The following is a 12,282-nucleotide window of genomic DNA, read 5'->3' as shown; positions in this document are numbered from 1 at the left end:
CTCTGGAGTTTGATTAGGTCCCATTTGTCTATTTTGGCTTTTGTTGTCAATGCTTTTGGTGTTTTAGTCATGAAGTCCTTGCCTATGCCTATGTCCTGAATGGTTTTGCCTAGGTTTTCTTCTAGGGTTTTTACGGTGTTAAGTCTTATGTTTAAGTCTTTAATCCATCTGAAGGAGGGCACAGAAAAGACGGGCTTCTAACGATAGGAGAATTTAGTGGTAAGCAACTCTTAAATATTCATCTGCAGATTATCCTACAGAAAGTGGGTGGATTTTCATGACACTATTGAGGCCTAGGGGCTCCTTCTTTCTTCTTCCAAACTCCACTTAAGGAATAAAGAAGTGATTTAGAAATAAGCCAAGGAAAAGCAAATCAGATATGTCAATGGATGTAAAAGAAGACACTAAGTAAATGTTCTTTGAACCTCCCAAATAGAGCTGCTCATCTGCTACTCACATGAGAAATTCTGAGTCTATGGGGCAGGCCACCAGGTGTGCAATTTGCATGGGAAACTTCAGAGCTCCTGGAGGAAGCAGAAGCAGCCTGGACTGAAATGGAAACTCTCAAGCCAAGAGTGAGTCATAAGCTCTCCGCATGTTCAGTGTGTGGGGTCTGACATGGAGCACTGGCTAGGGAGCAGAAGGAATGAAGAGCTGTGAGTCTAACACTAGGGCTTGCCTGCAAATGCCCTCCAGCCCAGGCTCTGCCCCACTGCATTGTCTAAGGTTTATTAGAAGTCTTAAGAAAGCAGATTATCTGGAAGCTGACACACCCCTATGAAAGGATCAAAAAAAAAAAAAACAAAACTTTCCTCTAACTTTCTTAGTTCATGATTAAGGCCCCTATAACAAAAGGCACCTTAACAAAAGAAAAGCATATAAATTTACTTAATGTAAGTTTTACATGATATGGGAGACTTCATAAGGAAATGAAGACCCAAAGAAACAGATAAACTTGCGTATTTTTATGTTAGGTTTGATGAAGATTGGACAGTCACGGAGAAATAGATTTGGACAAAGTGAGTATGTTCTAATGGTAATAAACTCAGAGGAACTCAGCAAGACCTATTTCTTCTGTGTGATCCTTCATCTTCTGAGATAAGGATGTTCTCTTCCTTTGTGTACAGAGAAGGCAACTCTCACATGAGGATTTTATGACCTACTTCAGGAGAGAAAGGTTGGGAGTAAATTTCCTGCTTTTGGCATTTTCTCAAATGTCAAGTTGCCATGTTTTGAGGTAGTGCTCCTGAACCCCAACGCCCACCTGAAGGAACAGTGTTAACACAGGAGAAAGATGCCAGTGCAGGGAGGAAGTGATAGGCTACAAGATAGGGATCCATTCCAGTAACAGGAAGACTGTGATTCAACTGTTTCCTAAGACCCTGGCCATAGGTAACAAGGGAAACCACAGTCCAATATAATGTGAAGCATCACCAAAGAGAATGTTTGGAGCCTTGAATGTTCCTCAACACTCACTATGAATGCTTCAAGACAGGCTGTTCAGTCCTCAGCTCCTGCAGGACTGCATTTGGGTTTTTTCACAAAGCCTTGTTAACTGAAGGGCCCCTGGTGGCCCCACACATACTCAGTCAGCTCACCTGGTTCCAACAGCAAGGACACCTATTCAAGGATAGGACAAGTGGCCTTGGTTTTCCCACCCCAGACTGGGTTCTCCAGAGTTATTGATCATTTTGCAATCAAGTTCCTCTAATCACAAAAGTCAGTGGGAAAAATTACTCCCTAACAAAGCCCACATCCCATGAGAGGTTAGCTCATTGGATGAACAATGTAAAAGAATTAATCTATAAATGAGCTGCTGTATCTTTTCTTCATAAATCAAGCTTAGTACTAATGAAAACGACAGGTTTATACAGAAATAAACAAAAGGTAGAAGGTGAATGTGTTCAACGGGAATATCTGTATCCCACTTTAAGAACAACTATACAAAAACAAAGAAATAGGGAGCAGTGATTCAAGTAAATACTTTACATCATAAAAAGCAAAGGGTCTTTAAATATGAGGGCTCCCTAGTGCTATAGTTTATTTAAAAAAAATTACAGATCTAACACTGAATATTAAAGAAATGAAAGTAAAAAGCCTATGACATGAAAATGCAAATCAATGGGAAGCACAATTTCATTTATAAAAATGTCATTAATATGCAACTTTTCAGCAACATAGCTGCTTCATAAAAGAAGATGTGCCTGGGCTCTGTAAAACCAGAAGGTTCTAGGGTAGCTGCTCCTCATTAGAAAATAATTTTCACAGGCCAGGCATAGTGGCTCATGCCTATAATCCCAGCACTTTGGGATTTGGCCTGAGGTCAGGGGTTCAAGACCAGCTTGGGCAACATAGCAAGATCCTGTCTCCAAAAACAAAACAATAAAGCCAAGCAAGTGTGGTAGTGTGTGTCTGTAGTCCTAGCTACTTAGGAGGGTGAGGTTGGAGGATCACTTGAGCCCAGGTGCTTAAGTTTGCATTGCACTTGGATCTAGCCACTCCATCCAGCCTGGGCAACAGGAGACACTGTCTCAATCATCGTCATCATAATGAAACAGAAAAATATGAATTGCTCAAACTGACTTAAGAACGAAAACTACCATTAACAATGAAAGGTACTGAAAAGTTTTCAGTGAATCTACTCCAAAAGAGACTTCATGGCCTAGACAAACTTAAAAGTGAATAATATCAAACACTGATGCAGACATTTCATATACTACTATAACAGTTCCATAATGTTTTTAAAAGTGGAATCATCTCCAGTTGTTTTATAAAGCTAACAGAATATCAAGATTGAAATTTGGGGTTGAAACAAAATTACAGGTCAACTACTCTTACTTAGAAATCCTTATTTTTTTTAACCCTTGGGATAAGCAGTATTTTTTAAAATACGCTTGTCACGGTAGGTTTGTAGCAGGAATGAATCTGTATAGATTGCCTTTGGAAAACTGATGACTTTAAAATATCATATCAAGAGGTCAAAAAAGGAATAGGTACTTTAAAAACAAACAAAATTCAACACTTACTGCCAATTTAAAGGGGCTAGGTTTCCTTAACATAATTTTTTAAAAACAAGTAAAGTTTATTCAATCTTTCACTACAAAGAGATTTCCATTAAAGTCAGAATTAAAACAGGATCACATTCAACTATTATATTGTTCTAGATGTCCTAGCAAAGCAAAAGCAAAGCAAAACTACCATCATTATCTGTGGATGATATTATCTAAATAGAAGAACTAGGAATATCAAATAAGCCAACGGAACATAAGAGAATTCAATTAGTTGCTGAAATATAACATAGATAAACCAAAATAAATACCTCTGGTATAGACCAGAAATAATCACCTAGAAAATTTGGAAAATATTCCAATCACAAAAGAAGAAAGGAAAGGACTCAGAAATAATCTTAATAAGTTTTAGCAGGATCTGTTATGAAGAAGACCACAAACCTTCATTAAGGGAAGTAATGAAAGATTTTGAATAGGTCAAGACAAAATACCATATTCTTGGATAGAAAGACAATACCGTAAGAATGTCAATTATTTACAAATTAATTTATAAGTTTATTACAATTCTAATTGAAACACTAATGATTTTTTGAAAGTAGCCAATTTCAAATATACATCTGGAAGAAGAAACCAGTAAGAATAGCCTAAGAAAGATCTGAAAACAAAGAACAATAACTTACTCCAGATACGTAAGCATTTTATAAATCACAAATAATTAGTACAGTACTGATGTAAGAATTGGTTGAGAAATCAAACAGAATATAAGAGTCCACTATGTGAGGTCAGGCACCCTGGCTCACGCCTGTAATCTCAGTATTCTGGGAGGCCAAGACAGGAAGATTGCTTGAGTCCAGGAGCTTGAGACCAGTCTGAGCAACATAGAGAGATCTTGTCTCTATTTTTGAAAAAATAAAAATTTTTAATTTTAACAAAAGAATTCAGTACATGATCAAGATTGCATCATAATTATCATAATGGCCTATCATCTCAGCACTTTGGGAGGCAGAGGCAGGTGACTCACTCGAGGCCAGGAGTTTCAGACTGGCCTGACCAACATGGTGAAACCCTGTCTTCTACTAAAAATACAAAAATTAGCTGGGTTTGGTGGTGCACACCTGTAATCCCAGCTACTCAGGAGGCAGAGGCTTGAGAATTGCTTGAACCCAGGAGGTGGAAGTTACTGTGAGCAGAGATTGTATCACTGCACTCCAGCCTGGGTGACAGAGCAAGACTCTGTCCCAAATAAAATGAAATAAAAAGATATAATTTATTGTTACTTATCTGTGAAAAAATAACTCTTCATATCACATCATATACTAGATACACTTGAGATGGATTAAGGACCATTCAGCTTGCTGGGAGCAGTGCAGAAAGATGGAGCTCCTCCTTTGGAATCCCTAACTGGCACAGCCTTCCTGAGAGCAGCCTGGGTCCTTCTATTAAGCACCTAAAAAATGGTTGCTGTGGTTTTACTCTATAATTCCTCTTCTAGAAATCTTTCTAGAAAAACAATCAACAATCCAAATACATTATTTACAAAGTAAATGAGCTAAGCATTCAACTCATGACTTTGAAATAAAGAGAAACAAACCAAACCCGAAGAAACAGTAAGGAAGGAAATAATGAGACAGGGCAGAAATCGATGAGTTAGAAAACAAAGAAACAACTGAGAAAATAAAGCCAAATGCTGAAAAGATTAGTAAGATCTCTGGCACCGTTATCAAAGAAAGAAAATAAATAGGAGGGAGGGAGAAGTGGGAAGAGAAAATGAGGAGGGGAGTGCAAGAGAAGATGCAGATAAAATATAAAGCAACCAAAAAATTTAAGAATTAAGAACCACAATATATAATCAAACTGAAAATGTACATAAAGTATATAGATTCCTAGAAAGCTATAAAATGTCAAAATGGGTACAAGAAATAAAACAACGGTGGTAAATTGAAATAGAGGCTTCCCCTCCTAGACTTTAAAAAAAAAAAAAAAAAAAAACAGGTGCTCTTCTGTCACCAGGATTGTCAATGATGTGAATTCAATAGTTTTTATTCTGAGTATTGGATTAAATTGATATGGCCAGAAAAATATATGGCACTCTTTTAGGCAGAGGCATCAATTCTTTCAAGGCCTATTACACAAGCCATCTGACGCATGGCACATTGCATTTTCACATTAAATGTAAACAGAAAAGCGGGGGGGGGGGCGTGCTGGCCCATGCCTGTAATTCCAGCACTTTGGGAGGCCGAGGCAGGTGGATCACCTGAGGTCAGGAGTTGGAGACCAGCCTAATATGGTGAAACCCCATCTCTACTAAAAATACAAAAAGTAGCTGGGCATGGTGGCATGCACCTGTAGTCCCAGCTAGTCGGCAGGCTGAGACAGAACCTGAGAGGCGGAGGTTGCAGGGCAGTGAGCTGAGATCATGCCACTGCACTCCAGCCTGGGTGACAGAGCAAGACTCCATCTCAAAAAAAAAGTAAAACAGAGAGACATAAAAAGCTCTACGTCTACTAAACCATAAGGCACCAACCTAATGCAATGGCTGTGGATTAGCCACAGTACTGCGGAGTACCAGGGGCGAGGTCACTCAGCATAGCAGATTCACCGTCACCACCCCAAATACTTCCATATGACTTCAAGATGCTCTAATTCAGTAGAGATGGGGGAAAGAAGGGGTATTCTGTTGGGTCCCTGCTGTGGATTTGCTGTGAGATTCCACTTGACTAAGGCTGTTAAAATTAGTCAGCAGTCTCCAACCACATGACAACCCCGCTGCTGCTGACAGAGACAGCAGTGAATGAGATGCTTCCTCTGTGCCCAAGGAGAGTAGCCATGCAGATGCTCACCAGAGACATTTCACTTGGAGCCTCTAGTCTATTCTAGGCAGCACATTTGCTGCAGACACGAATGCCCTAAAAAAGTTCACAGTAGAGACAATTTTTCCAGTGACCTACTTCTACAATGTGGGTAATGCACTTTTTCCTGAATTAGAAAGTGAGACTGGAACCAGGAAAACTCAACATTGCTCCAGTTAAACATACTTAGGCATGGCAGGGGGATCTGGCTTCCGTGAGCTAAACTGACAAAAGCATTTTGAGGAAGATGTTTCTTGGGAATGGCTGAGAAACACTTAACACTGACAATAAAAGGAAAGTCATTAAGGATAAAAGAACCTTCAGGCTAGGGAGTGGACAGGAATAAGCCACACGGCATGAGAGCATCTGGACAGGTTGAGGTGCAGAAAAGTTTTGTCCTATCCATAACGGGGCCCCTCACCCCATTCCCAGGAGCTACCACAGCACAAGAAGTAGAGTTGTAGAGTCCTAGGTTTAAGCTTCAGCTCTATTAGTTCTTAGATATACGACCCTGGACAAGTAATACTTTTGCGCTTCAGTGTCCTCATGTGGGTAAAGAAGTATAACACCCTTTGTAGTAGAGAAACTCCAGAGGTGCTGTCATCAAACTTGTCTTCTTCTATATGCTGTTCCACCTGTAAAAAGGTGCAGTCTTTTCTCCCCTTCAATCTGGACTGGCCCTGTGATTTGCGTCAACCAATAAATGAGGCAGAAGTGACCTGTGTAACTTCCCAGGCTGCGCACACATCTGGAACCCAGCTGCACTGTTGTAAATGTAAGCAATGTAAGCCACATGAAGCCATTTAGAGAGAACCACAGTACTCCAGTTGACAGCTCCCAGCTGAGCTCTCAGCTGACAGCCAGCACCAATTACCAACCATGTGAGTGAGCCACCCTGGATGAGTGAGCCCAATCGAGCCACCAGATGACTGTAGCCCCAGCTGTTAATACATGAAACAAGAGAAATGCCAGCTGAGTCCAGGCCAGATATATTAAAATCAAAATCTCACAGAATATAAAAATCAATGTAAACCATCACATCAACAGGCAAAAGAAGAAAAACAAAATGATCAAGAGATGCAGAAAGAACACTTGACAAAATGCAACATACATTGTGTTGGTTAGTGCTATGTGTCAACTCGACCAGGCCATGGGGTGCCCAGATTAAACACTATTTCTAGGTGTCTGTGAGGGTGTTTCTTGATGAGATAAGCATTTGAATCAGATAGGATAGATTGCCTTCTTTAAGGCAGAGGGCAGGGGAGCACCGTCCAATCCATTGAGGGTCTAAATAGAACAAAAGGAGGAGGAAGGAAGAACTCACTCTTATTTCTGGCTACTGCTTGAGCTAGACCATCCCAGCTCATCTCCTGCCCTCAGACTGGGATTTGCATCATAGGCTACATCAGTTCTCAGGTCTTTCAACTTGAACTGAATTGCACCACTGGCTTTCACAGGTCTACAGCTTGCAGACAGCAGATCATGGAACTTCTCAGCCTCTATAATTGTGGGCCAATTCCTTGGAATAAATCTCCTTTTAAATCTGTATGTAGCCTATTGATTCTATTTCCCTGGAGAACCCTGACTAATATAGCCATTCATAACAAAAGCTCTCAGAAAACTAGGAACAGAGGGGAACTTCCTTACCTAGATTTAAAAAAAAAAAAAAAAAGCATCTATAAAAAACCCACAGCTAATGTAATACTTAATGGTGAGAAACTAGAAGTTTTCCCAGTTAAATTAGGAGTAAGGCAAGGGTATTCTCTCTCATCTCTTTTTCAACATTGTATTGGAAATCCTAATTAATGCAATACAACAACAACAAAAAAGAAAATGTATATACGATTGAGAAGGAAGAAATAAAATCATCTTTGCAGATGCCATTATTACCTATGTAGAAAATCTGAAAGACCTGACAGAAAAACTCCTGGAATTAATAAGCAATAATAACAAGATTGCAGGATTCAAGGTTACTATACAAAAGTCAATTGCTTTCCTATATATCAGCAATGAAATAAGTAGAATTTGAAATTTAAAACAGTATCATTTACAGTGTCACCCAAAAAATGAAATACTGAGATATAAATCTAATAAAATGTGTATAAGATCTATATCAGGGGAACAATAAAACTCTGATGAAAGAAATCAAAGAACTAAATAAATGGAGAGATAGTCCATGTTCATGGAAAGAAAGACAATACTGTCCAGATGTCAGTTCTTCCCAACTTGAACTTGATCTATAGATTCAATGCAACTCCCGTGAAAATCCTGGCAAATTCCATTGTCTAAATGTACCAGTTTATTAATCCATTTGCCTGATTAATGACACTTTGGCTGCTTCCAATTTTAAGCAATTATGAATAAAACTGCTATAAACTTTTTTTTTTTTTGAGACAGAGTCTTGCTCTGTCACCTAGGCTGGAGTGCAGTGGCATGATCTTAGCTCACTGCAACCTCTGCCTCCCAGATTCAAGCAATTCTCTTGCCTCAGTCTCCCAAGTAGCTGGGACTACAGGCATACACCACCATGCCTGGTTAATTTTCGTATTTTTAGTAGAGACGGAGTTTTACCACGTTGGTCAGGCTGGTCTTGAACTCCTGACCTCATGATCGGCCCACCTCAGCCTCCCAAAGTGCTGGGATTACAGGTGTGTGCCACCACACCCGGCCTAAACATCTTTATTTTATGGCTAAAGTTATTTTGTGGATATCAACAAACTGACTCTAAAATTTATAGAGACAGGCAAAAAAGCCAGAATAGACAACATAAATAACAAAGTCAGAAGACTGACACTATCCAACTTTAAGACTTACTGTAAAGCTACAGTAATCAAGATATTATGGTATTGGTGTAAGAATAGACAAAAAGAGCAACAGAACATAATAGGGAGCCCAGAAATAAACCCACATAAATATAGCCAACTGAATTTTGACAAAGGAGCAAAGGCAAAACAGTGAGGAAAAGAGAATCTTTTCAACAAATGGCGCTGGAACAACTGGACATCTACCTGCAAAAAATGAATCTAAACACAGACCTTACATCTTTTACAAAAATTAACTTAAAATGAATCATAGGCCTAAATATAAAATGTAAAACTACAATCTTCCGGATGATAACATAGGAGAAGCTCTAGATGATGTTGGTTATGGTGATGACTTTTTAGATAACAAGACCGAAGGCGCAATCCTTAAAAGAAATAATTGATAAGCTAGACTTGATTAAAATTTTAAAACTTCTATTTTTCTAAAAACACTGTCAAGAGAATGAGAAGACAAGCCATACAGTAGGAGAAAATATTTGCAAAAGATGCACCAACCCAATTTAAAAATGGGCAAAAGAACCAAACAGACACCTAACCAAAGATACACAGACGGCAAATAGCCATATAAAAAGATGCTCCATACCATATGTCCCTAAGAAAATGCAGGTGTGTTTCATTATAGAAAAACAATGAGGTACTACTACATACCTGTTAGAATGGACAACATCAAGAACTGTGACTGTACCAGTTGCTGGCAAGATGTAGAGAACAGGAACTCCCATTCATTGCCGATAGAAATGCAAAATGGCACAGCCACTTTGGAAGACAGTTTGGCAGTTTCTTACAAAAATAAACATATTCTTACTATATGATCCAGCAATTGCACTCCTTGGTATTTATCCAAAGGAGGTAAAAACTTACGTGCATTCAAAAACATATGCATGATTTTTATAGCAGCTTTATTTGTAACTGCCAAAACTTGGAAGCAACCAACATGTCCTTCAGCAGGTGAGTGAATTAATAAACTGGTTTTTCTAGAGCACAAAATATTACTTAGTAGTAAAAAGACAGAAGCTATCAAGCCAGAAAAAGACATTGAGGAGCCTCAAATGCTTATTTCTAAGTGAAAAAAGCCAATCTGAATAGGTTGTATCTTGTATGACTCCAAGAAAAGGCAAACATATGACATTCTAGAAAAGGTAAAAAACTGGCGACAGTAAAAAGATTAGGAGTTACCGGGGTTGGTGGGCAGGGAAGGGTAAGTAGGTGAAGTACAAAGTGTTTTAGGGCAGTGAAACAGATCTGCATACTATAATGGTGAATATGTAGCATTACACTAGGAATGCACACCACACCAAGAGTGAACCCTATTGTAAAGTATGGACTTTGGGCAATAACAATGTGTCAGTGTAGGTTCATCAGTTGTAACAAATGCACCCCTCCAGTGCTGGACGCTGATAGTTGGTGAGGCTATGTATGTATAGGAGCATGGGGTATATGGGAGCTTTCTGTACTTTCTGCTCAATTTTTCTGTAAACCAAAAATTGTTTTTGTTATTGTTGCTATTTTTTGAAACATGGTCTTGCTGTATTGCCCAGGCTGGTCTTAAGCTTTTAAGCTCAAGCGATCCTTCTGCCTTAGTCTCCCAAATAGCTGGGACTACAGGAGTATACCACCATGCCCGGCTTTAAAACTACTTTTTAAAAATAAAGTATATTCAAAACAGAGTGTGTGTGTGGTGGGGCAGGATCTCACAGAACAGTGAGAGATAATACAAGGTGGTTAAAAAAAAAAACAAAGCTTCAGGGTAGCCTGCTGTGCAGAAACGAGTAATGAAGACACCCTTCTATGAAGGAGACTGCCAATTAACTGCTCATGTCCCTTCTTGCTTTCTTCCTCTACAATAGAACCCTTGTGCTCTGGCTGGATAAATGGCCTCCCAACCAAAGATTACATTGCCTAGCTCCCCGTCAGTGAATGAGGCCACAGGACTAGGTTCCGGTGAGTAGCACTTGAATGGATATGATATAAGCAAATTTCAAGTCAAGTTCTGAAAGGGCGAGGGCCTGTCCTCCCCTTCCCTTCCATCCTTCCTGCTGGTCAAAAAGCAAACACAACAACAAGAGCTGGAGCAGTTACCTTACAAAAGGTAGGACAACATACTGAGGACGGCAGGGGAACATGGGAGAAGGTACCAGGGTCTCTGAAGCTAGCTAGACACCACACTAGCCATGGACTACAGTTACATTGAAGGCTAAGTTTCTGCAGCCAAGCTTGTTTTCTAAATTATACCCTATCTCATAGGGCTGTGCTAACGATCAAGTGAGACAAGGTACATGAAGTATCTAGCACACAGTGCCTGACACAGAGCAGGTTAGTTCCTTCTCCGTAGGCTCTGAGAGCTCAGAGGCTCCAGCAAGGGAATGCAGCTACTTAGACAGTCTTGACCAAAGAACACTGCTCGTCTACTTTACATGGTCACTTCCTGCAACCAAGCCCATGGCTATGAGTGGGACACGTTCAGAATGGAGAGGAAGGTCAACGTGGTGATCCATAGAGTAGCAGATGCTGAAGGCAGAGCCTTCTCAACTGCACTTCCCAAAAACTACCTTTGTCATTTTAAATGACTGCATTACTTTCAATGTGCTGTCCTGCCTTCAAGATAAGACCAAATATACAACACAGGTCTTTCACAGCCTATCCCTGCTCTTTGATCTAAGCTCAACTCTTTCACTCCCTCATCACACTCTGCACTGTAGTCCTGCTAAGAGGTTTGTAGTTCTCTGATCATGATAAGCTATCCCCAACAGCAATTGCCGGCAAACTTATCTCTGCTCAGTGTCCCTCTGCTCACTTCTCTACCTGGCTGACTCTTGTTCTTCTTAAGACAAGGCTCAGTAATCACTATCACCTCTAGGATGCTCTCCCTACCTATGGCAGAGACTGCTCATGGTCCTCCAAAATTCTTTCTCTTTCTTCCATAAAATAAGAAGTTTTAGGCCAGGTGTAGTGGCTCATACCTGTAATCCCAGCACCTTGGGAGGTTGAGGTGAGAAGATCAGCTGAGGTCAGGACTTTGAGACCAGCCTGGCCAACATGGTAAAACCCTGTCTCTGCTAAAAATACAAAACTTAGCCAGCTGTCATGGCAGGTGCCTGTAATCTCAGCTACTCAGGAAGCTGAGGCAGGGGAACTGCTTGAACCTGGGAGGCGGAGGTTGCAGTGAGCCGAGATCATGCCATTACACTCCAGCATGGGTAACAAGAGCAAAACTAGGTCTCAAAAAAAAAAAAAGAGAGAGAAGTTGTAGGTAGCATCTAGCCACTAAGCTAAAGACGACTTCCCAGCCTCCCAGCTGTGTCCGTGGGACTCAATGCTGGCCAATTCAGTGTGAGCAGGAGTGACAAGTGGTCCTTGCCAAACCGCCACTTGCCCAATGAAGGAGGGCTCCCATTCACCTTCCTATGGGCTGGAATGTGACCTGATGATGACTCATCCCCAATACTCAGACAAGGCAACACACCAAAGACAGCAGAACAGGAAGATAAATCAAGTCCAGGTCTCATATGTCTTCAAAGGGTCATGATGAAAGAGAAACTTAAGAGTTTACTTTGAATTCTGAATGCAAATCCCCTCCGTGGCCTTCAACAGCCATTGAATCAA

The 12,282-nt window shown here is 40.3% G+C and overlaps 1 protein-coding gene across 8 annotated transcripts in view; it reads right to left on the bottom strand.

The window, feature by feature from the left end:
- HHAT (hedgehog acyltransferase) overlaps positions 1 to 12,282 on the bottom strand; it is a 349,450-nt gene that overhangs the window by 316,551 nt on the left and 20,617 nt on the right. The gene's annotated exons all lie outside the window — the stretch shown is intronic.

This window comes from Sapajus apella, unplaced genomic scaffold (assembly GCF_009761245.1).
Source record: "Sapajus apella isolate SASKATOON/1434 unplaced genomic scaffold, GSC_monkey_1.0 scaffold22, whole genome shotgun sequence".
Lineage (NCBI taxonomy): Eukaryota > Metazoa > Chordata > Mammalia > Primates > Cebidae > Sapajus > Sapajus apella.
Note: the sequence above shows the minus strand (reverse complement) of the source record. Positions and strands in the feature narration are given on the sequence as shown.